Source organism: Piliocolobus tephrosceles, chromosome 8 (genome assembly GCF_002776525.5).
Source record: "Piliocolobus tephrosceles isolate RC106 chromosome 8, ASM277652v3, whole genome shotgun sequence".
NCBI classification, from domain to species: Eukaryota; Metazoa; Chordata; class Mammalia; order Primates; family Cercopithecidae; genus Piliocolobus; species Piliocolobus tephrosceles.
In genome coordinates this window covers 94,467,010-94,474,150 of record NC_045441.1, presented here as the reverse complement: position 1 = coordinate 94,474,150, position 7,141 = coordinate 94,467,010, and the positions used below count along the sequence as shown (strand labels likewise).

The 7,141-nt window shown below is 41.1% G+C and overlaps 1 protein-coding gene across 1 annotated transcript in view; it reads right to left on the bottom strand.

The window, feature by feature from the left end:
- MAGI2 (membrane associated guanylate kinase, WW and PDZ domain containing 2) overlaps positions 1 to 7,141 on the bottom strand; it is a 1,516,313-nt gene that overhangs the window by 506 nt on the left and 1,508,666 nt on the right. The gene's annotated exons all lie outside the window — the stretch shown is intronic.

The following is a 7,141-nucleotide window of genomic DNA, read 5'->3' as shown; positions in this document are numbered from 1 at the left end:
TTTTATCAGGCACCCAGGTGATTCTGAAAAAGGTGGTCTAGCAGGGGTATCCAATCGTTTGGCTTTCTTGGGCCATATTAGAATTGTCTCCGGCTACACATAAAATACACTAACGATAGCCAATAGGCTAAAAAAAAAAAAAAGTCCAGGTATAAATATCATCTTTTAAGAAAGTTTACGAATTTGTGTTGGGCCACATTCAAAGCTGGCGGCGGGTTGGATAAGCTTGGTCTTGAGCCAAGTTTTGAGAAACACTGATCTGGGTTCTCTCGAAGTTGGAAAGTGACCTTCTCACGTTCTCAACCAGTAGGTGTCACTCAAAGCATATTCCTAGCTGCTGTCAGTTTCAGAATATGGATAAATTCATTTTAAAACGATCATTTTTAAAAAAATCGTTGTCCTTAATTACATTATTTTTCTTTGCCAAGTCCGGATGGAAATTAATTCTTCTTAGTACTTCTAACATTATGCAGGGCCCCAGGACTAGGATGATTCTTTCTAGGAAGTCTAGTTCCAACAGTTACTTAGGATTTAAGTTATCTACTTCCAAAGAGGATCTAAGACGATTGACAACATCAAAACACATATAAAACAATGATAAAAATGAGAGATGACTTTTTTTTTTTTTTTAAAGCAACAGCTGATCAAAAGCCAAGTAGAAGGACAGATGTATTAGGAATCTGAGATGAGTTAGCTACGACTGTGAGCAACAACAGTTCCCTGGAGCTTCTGACCACTAAGGGGAAATGAAAGCAGGGAATCCAATTACCGTGAATCCTTGATATTTGTAAGAAATACGTCTCATGACCTTGGAAATGCTCAAATTTTGTGATATTCTAGAGTGTAATGTTTCTTCCACAGAATTGGTATATGGTCGTGAGTGGAGAACAAAGAAACCACATGAATAGATTTGAATTCTGGGTGCCAGGTGAGCCTCCCTCACTAGCTAAAAGATTCAGTCCCATACAGCAGCCTCAGTGCATGTGATTCAAGTTCCTGCCTCTGTAACGTGTCAGAGGCTGTCAGGGATACTTGTGCATACTCAGTCATTTAATGTCCAAGGTCTACTTTGTTTGAAACTTGAGGATTCTTATATAGTACCTTTGATACTGATTTATAAAGCAGTAAGGAGAGGAAAAGGGCAGTGGCGTTGGTTTTCCCCGTAATTCTGGCCATCTTTAGAATGGCAGATGAAAAAAGTTTCTCATTCTACGTGAAATTCGAATGGAACATTTTGGGCATAATGTTAACCTTCCTTCTTCCATACGCTGATGTCCATTATCATTTTCATATAGTAAAATCCTAGAAGAGCATCAGAAGCCCTGGACTCTAATCCTGGCTCTGGCATGTATTTACTGGCGACGTGATTTTGGACCAACAACTAAATCCCTCTGAGCCTCAATTTCTTCCTTTGTAAGATGGGGATAAAATATCCAACTTTACAAATGTGAGACATACACTTTCTAAGGGAAAGCATGTTTTTCTTCTGCACCCCACCTGCTGCCTACTTACGGATTGGGCTCCTGTGGAAGCCACCTCATTAACCAGTACCCTTGCAGGTGAGGTTTTGAATAAGTGCAATAAGGCAGTCATTTCCAGGTGCTGTGATTCCCAGGTGTCATTTTGCTACACCTCAGGTATCCTTGGTTACCTTAAGGAATAGTCTGAAATCCTCAAAGGCAAATATATCCAATGAAAATGAGAATGTGTTCTACTTTTGGGTGGGTTAGAGTTTAAAATCAGACTGACAAATGATAGGTGGTGGCAACCCACCCATCTAGCGAGATTCAGCTTAGAAGAGTTAAAAAGTGGTCTTCAAAAGACCTAACTAGAGGGTTGCTTGTGTACGAGTGATCTCTGACTTGGACCATGGTAATGATATTTCACATTTTAATAGCTCTTTTCCCCATCATTACATCACATGTGGTAGAGTTAATTAGCTGGCCTCAAATTACTTCTTAGATAAAGGGAGAAGGTTGATATTACTCACACTATCTCCTGAAGGAGGAATTGAAGCAGAGAGAGGTTAAGTAACTTGACCAAGATTACAAAATGGGCCAGTCAGGAGTAAAATTTTGGGTTTCTTTACTCTTTTTACTTAGAAATTATCCCAAGATGTTACCTTGCAAATAGGATCAAAATATGTGAAATGGGCATGAACAGTGGCCACTGCCAACCAACAGGAACCAGATCTTGTTCTTAAGCAGAAGATTTAGCATTTATTTCTGAACATCTGACTGCATGTCTGGCACTGAACTGGAGAGTTCCTATCCAGAAAAATGAAAACATATTAAACCAGACAAATAAATTCCATCCATCATTAGTTGGCCTCAAATTACTTCTGAGATTCAGGGAGACACGCTTTTCTTTCCCTCCACTGGTTTTTCATATCGTGAAAGGTGAAATTATTCACAAATTCAAAGATTCCTCTTATAAAAGTTTCTCAGGAGTTTGTTCATAGATCATTAAACACTTAACAGTGAGAGAAACTAAAAAGCTAAAATGTTCCAAGTCACTACTGATTAAAAATATTAATGAGAAATTAAGATTTACTATATCATAAAGTGATTTAAAAGATAGACATCTATATGAGTGGTTGAATAGTTTCGTTTTTCTGCACAGGAACTCTTCAGTTCAGTATCAGACGTGTGGTGTCTGCCCAGGCACTAGCCTGCAGAGCTCTGTAAAGCACCAGGGGACTCTTCAGCAGGCAGCCCGTACCCCACCTTGCCCTATCACCTGCCTCAGCAAGGTGACACAGATTGTGGTGGACAGGAAGAGTCCTTCTCTAAGACTGGAAAATCTAGTCTTTACGAAATCTTGATATATAATAGCCAGAAGAGTTCAATTTAGTTCTGCTTCCTTCAGACCATGTTTTTCTCCTTCCTGCCTTCCTCCCTCCCTGCCTCCCTCCCTCCCTGCCTGCCTCCCTGTTTCCCTGCCTCCCCCCTTCCCTCCTTCCTTCCTTCCTTCCTTCCTTCCTTCCTGGTCTCCCTTTCTCCTTTTTTGAGCCTGGACATTGGCTAAAGTGTGTGATCATGTTCATTTATGAGGTGGTTGCCAAGGAAGATGTGCTACACAGCATCATTCATGTTCTGAGATGCTCTAACTACAATTAGAAAAAACAGAGACCCATCGTAGAAGGATGAAATCAGCCATATCTGGCCTGCTGGGATTTATGCAGCCCCTTTGTCCAATGTCCCCAGGCCCAGTGGCTGAAATTAAGAAGGAAACAGCCTTTCATTCCCAACTGGCTTCCTCAGCTTGCCCTCTCTACCACCATCCTGGTGAAACTGCTCTAGTCAAGGTTGCCAATGACCTTTCTGTTGTGAAATCCAGAGGACTCTGTATTCGACTTAACACAGTTGGTCCTCTGCATCTGCGGGTTCTACATCTGCAGATTCAACCAACCGAGGATGGAAAATATTTGGGATAAAATACGAAGTAACAATATAACAATTAAAGGTAATACAAATTTAAAACACAGTGTAGCAATTGTTTACATAGCACTTACATCGTGTTAGGTATTATAAGTGACCTAGAGATGGTTTAAAGTATATGGGAGGATGTATGTAGGTTATATGCAAATACTGCACCAGTTCATATAAGGGACTTAAGTGTCTGAGCATTTTGATATTTGTGGGGGTCCGGGAACCAATCCCCCACAGAAACTGCAGGACGACTATATCTCACCACATTTTCACCCAGCTGACTACTTCCATTAACAAACTGGACTCTTGGCTGTCAGGACACCCCATTCTCCTGCTTTTTATCCTACTTCTGGCAGTTTCACCTCAATTTACTTTGCAGGTTCCTCTTATTTTACCTGACCTTTTAAGGGCTTGGTCTATATAGTTTTCTTTCTCTGCATTCCCTCCTAGGTGTTTTCATTATTCATGCAGCTTTTATACAACAAGACTCCCAAATATTTCTGTTGAGCTCTACCAGCTGTACACTGGTATGTCCATCTGCCTCCTTGATGTCCACTTGGACAGTTCATTGTCTTCTTCAATCTAACAAGTCCAAATAGAAATCTTTCCCCCTCAAGCCTATCCTGCACTCTCTCCCTTACTTCCCCATCTTGGTGAATGGTACAGTCATCACTTGGAGTCATCCTTGATTCCTTTCTCTCCCTTATTGCACAAATACAACCCACCTGCAAGACTTATTAGTCTTATCTTCAAATATATGTGGACTCTGTCAACTTATCTTCACCTTCACTTTCACCGCCCTAATTCAAAATATAGGGATTTCCTGGAAGGATGCAACCACTGTGGGCTGCTGAAGACACAATTAAAAGAGGGCCACAGTGTGGACATCTTTCATAAACCCTTGGGGATGCTGTTGAAGATAGAAATTTCAAAAATGAATTTCAGTGCTATTCAGAAAAGAGAAGTGTAGTCTACTGTGAACCACATACCCTCCCTAGGGCAACTAACCTAATTACCCTACTCAAGGGATTGGCCTGCCAAGCTATCATTTCTCACATTGGCTACAGAAACCCACTCTTCTTTCATTCTACTCTTGCCCACCTCCAGTGATTATCTGTATAACATTCACAGCAATCTCTTCGAGACATAAATTAGATCATGCCATACCCTTGCTTGAACACTCAATGGATCCCCACTGCTCTTAGATCAAAATTCAAAATGATTTAACATAGCCTACAAAAGCCTGCATGATCTGGCTCCCGCCAGCCTCGCCAGCTTCATTTCCCCTCATTGCCTATTCTCCACCCACACTGGTCTTCATTCAGTTCTTCAAATGCTCCAAGCTCACTTTCTATTCCGGGACATCATTGTTGACTTCTCTGCTGGGGGAAAGCTTCCCCACAACTATCTAAAAAGAACATGGCGGGTTCTTTTTTATCCTTCAGGACTCTTAATATCATCCCAGAGAACTCCAATCTACAGTAGATACTCCACCTTCCTCACTAGCATCTCGATTTTATTTCCTTGTAGTAATTATAATGTGTAATTATACTTTTGCTTGCTTATTTGATAAACATCAGTCTCAAATGCTAGCTGTAAGTTTCATGAGGGCAACGACCACATTGGCCTTGTTTATCACAGTGTACTTAATAACTAGCATAGTGCTTGACACAAAAATAAGTGCTTGATGAATATTTGATGAGTGAATACATATATTCCACAAATAGAAATGGAAGACTTGAAATCAAATGCTGACTTGAGGAAACACTTCAGGGCAAAGGATTTTCATGTAAAGTATAATCTGTCAAAAACAGGTTTGTGTTTGGAACTTTGATCAGTTTTGAGAGGGAGGATGGTGGTGAAATGGTAATGTGTATGTGAAGCAGGAGGGGAAATGACTAAGTTTGGGGAGAGTGAACAAGGAGGAAGCCAGCCACAGAAATACACTAGGAAGAGTTCCCAGCTTTCATTGGAGGCCCCTTAGGATGGAGAGGGATGAAAGGCGCAAAGTCGGATTCCCAGGGCGCAAAGTCAAATTCTGAATTTTTATGGTTGTTCTTTCCCTTGTTATGAGCTCTAATGATGCAGTAATAGCTTTACTTAAAGGAGCTCTGTCCCTGGGAAGTCATTAACCAACATGCCAGACAATGTTCCAATGAACCCACAGGTAAGATAGACTCTAAATATCTTATATTTCACTGTGGGAGAAGCAAGCCCCTCTCCTAAGTTAGGATCAAGTTTCTTACCCTTCCTATTGTCAGTTCTAGCCAGTTTGGATCTTTCCTAGAAAACAGATTGATTAATCCATAAGTACATATCAGTATATATACACACAGATCATACACACCCCATTATTTTTGAGTTAAAAGATGTATGGTTTCTCAAATTATCTTGTAGGAGCCCAGCAATATTAAAAAATAAAATGTGCTCCTTCACTTCATAAGCCAGAGATAAAAAAATCTCATCTACAGAAATTGTGTTTCAATAGCTTATTTATGATATAGAACCAAAGTGATGGTAAAACCAGAGAGCTGACCCAGTAGGAATAAACTGCTTGTTGCAGTAAATAAGTATCTGTATTCTGGGTTTTCCCATATGGCTCTTATCTCCAGCAAACATTTGTACAGAAGAGGAAAGCATAACCCACATCAAAGGAGAGTTAATTTTATCCTGTGCTGAAGACACAAAGGTTGAGAAAGAAAAATCTTTTAAGGATTGTGCCCAAACTATAATGGTTCATTTGCATCTGTTCCACCATCACCAAGGTGATTGCTTTTTGTAACAAAATATAAACAAGAAAACCCTTAGAAGGGAGCCAGAGATTGTGGGCAGGGGTGGGGCGGGGAGGGGTGGGGCTGGAGGTGGGGGTGGGGCTGGAGGTAGGTGGGGAAAGAGACTTTGTTAACTGTCCCATAACCTCACCAATGGCCTTAGGGCATCCAGCTTCAGGCTGAAGCCATGAATAAGAGTTCTACATTGCTTTCCTACTTTCAGTACAGGGCACGAACCCCCTAATGACTGCCTTTTGGATTAGAGTGGTCAGGAAGATAATAGAAGCATTATTGCTACTGATACTACTCATAATGGCAATAGCTAACACTGACTGAGGTACTTACTAGATGCCAGGCACTCTTTGAAGGCCTTGAAATGTATTAACTAATGTTAATACATGTAAACAGACACATTTTACAGATGAGGAAACAGAGACACAGAGGTTAAGGAACTTGTTCAAGGCCACACAGCTGGTAGCTAAGGGCCATTGAATGGCTTTTGGAATTGGGTAATGTTCTACAAACTCAGCTGAAGCACTGACATTGCATGTCTTTACTGTTTGCTAGTCTGACTGAGAAATGAGGGCTCATGTCTTCTAGGGCAGTATAACAGAAACTTCCATCTAAACTGATTGTCAGAAGCAGGTCCATCATTATTCCTAATGGAGACTCTGAAACGCCATTTGTGTTTGAACCTTGGACACAGGGGGACAATCGCTATGATTCGAGCATTGATCTGTGAAAATACTAGACATATGACCTGGAGGCCAGATGCAGTGTCTCACACCTGTAATCCCAGCACTTTGGGAGGCCGAGGCGGGTGGATCACCTGAGGTCAGGAGTTCAAGACCAGCCTGGCTAACATGATAAAACCCCGTCTCTACTAAAAATACAAAAATTAGCCAGGCGTGGTGGTGCATGCCTGTAATGCCAGCTATT